Raw genomic sequence first — 2,198 nt, forward strand, 5'->3', positions numbered from 1 at the left:
CTATTTAAGTGATGTATGTAGTAGATGCAACTAATCCCTAAGTGGGATTTGTTGTAATAATTTCTTCCGCCAGTTCTGCTATGTGTTTCCTTAACAAATAGGACAATGAAATGTGCTATGATGAAATTATTTTGGTTATTTCAATCATCCAGGGCCACTTGAACAGCAGAAATACAGCATTTGAAAATAGAAGTGATATAAAAAACTGTAGCATGTAATACCAGGTTAGAAATGCTTACTTAATAACAAATAAAACTCATGAATAAATAATGATAAATTATCACACTGCAATTAATTGAAATCAAGGACTATGCATTTTATGTCAGATTTGAACACAGTCTTGTGAGTTTTCCTTTCTGTAACTGGGAGAAAACAAGTAAAAATTTGTAAAAAAAAGTCTTAGACCAGCAATTGTCTGGTGATAATTGCACAGGAATTAAAAATATCCATGTTTTTCTCTGAGCTGCCTGCAAGACATGTGGGACACATAAATTGCACTCTGTCATAATATGATAGAAAAGTTTTGTAGGCACTGCTTAGATGAACATTATACATTTTACAGACATGTCTGTTATTCATCCAGTAGTGTGCCAAATGCAAATTTAGGCTGATAAGGCATGTATAAAAGAAGAACATTTGTTCTCGTATGTGCTGTAGCTGTCTATGTCTACATGCTGTCAAAAGCATTTGACTATCTGATGAAGCAGCCCTCTGTGGTATTTAGCTTTTGCCAAGGTTGTATCTTGATCAGAGCTGGGACAGAGGGCAGGAGGGCTGCACAGCATCTGTCAAAGCAAACATTTCTGTAGAGGGAAGAAGGGAAAATCATGGAATCACAGAATCGTAGAATGGCCTGGGTTGAAAAGGACCACAATGATCACAGTTTCAACTCCTCTGCTATGTGCAGGGTTGCCAGCCACCAGACCAGGCTGCCCAGAGCCACATCCAGCCTGGCCTTGAATGCCTCCAGGGATGGGGCATCCACAACCTCCTTGGGCAACCTGTTCCAGTGTGTCACCACTCTGTGTGAAAAACTTCCTCCTGATATCTAACCCAAACCTCCCATCTTATTTTAAAACCATTCCCCCTGACTTCTCTCTGTGCTCTACGTACTGAAGTATATTGTTATTCACGAGAGAAGAAGAAAGACAGAGGAGGCTCATGTGTGAATTAACTTTCAAGCAAAGACATCTCAGATTCCCTCCCTAGTGCTGCTGAGGGAATTACCAGGGCTGCAAAAGAAAGTCATTCTGCATCCCAAGTGTAATATTTATAAGACAACAGAAAGCAGCACGGACCACCCTGGCTTTTTGATACATCCTTTCAAGCCACAGTCTTCAGGCCGCAGAGATTTAAGAACTGTGCCATGACAAAAGGAGCTCCATTGTTTCTCTTACTCTATAAATTTCTAGAGAAATAAGAAAATTGAAACAGAAACCTGATGAGCTGAGAGATGGTGGCACTGAAAGGAATGCCCTAGTGAAATCCGTGATTTAAGCCTTGTCCTCTCTGAGAGCCGCCTGCCTGGCCTTCCAAACACGGGTGTGCAGTGTGGGCTGCCTTGGGCCATCCCCCAAGGCTGCTCCAGGCCTGCGGGTGTCTTCCCAATCTCTCAGGTGGGTTTTTGTCAAGGCTGCACTCAGATATTTCAGTGGATGAGGTGGTAAAATGTATACAATAATACAGGAGGCAGGTAGGGGAAGAACGATTCTAAAAGGATTGCTTTTAGAGGAAGCTCTGTTTGACAGAAGATGAATTAATGAACAAGTTGTCTTTCTTGACGGTTGGATGAAGCACCATCACTGAGGGCACGTTTCCTTTGGTCTTTCTGCAGTACATGGGTCTGTCCCTGCTGCCATAGTACCCTCACGCTTCCTTCACCCCAGCTGTATGGGCAGGGAGGGCTGGGAAAAGAGAGCCCAGACACTGCCTTATGGGTGTCATCCTACATCCAAACTCCTCTGCTTTGTTTCCCGCACCCCTCTCCTTTTTCTTTTACCTGGATTGTAACGCAGAGAATGAGTTCAGTTCTTTTTTTTGGACGTGACTCACAACGTCAGACCCGAAAAGAACTTTTTCCTCTGAAAACTGATGGCGGCCCTTTAGCCTTCTCCTATTTTTAATACCATCAATTTCCCTAAGGTTTAGCGGTGCCGTTTAGTGAAGTTCTCCGGCGGCGGACGCTCAGGGCCGCCTTC

This window comes from Meleagris gallopavo, chromosome 1 (genome assembly GCF_000146605.3).
Source record: "Meleagris gallopavo isolate NT-WF06-2002-E0010 breed Aviagen turkey brand Nicholas breeding stock chromosome 1, Turkey_5.1, whole genome shotgun sequence".
NCBI classification, from domain to species: Eukaryota; Metazoa; Chordata; class Aves; order Galliformes; family Phasianidae; genus Meleagris; species Meleagris gallopavo.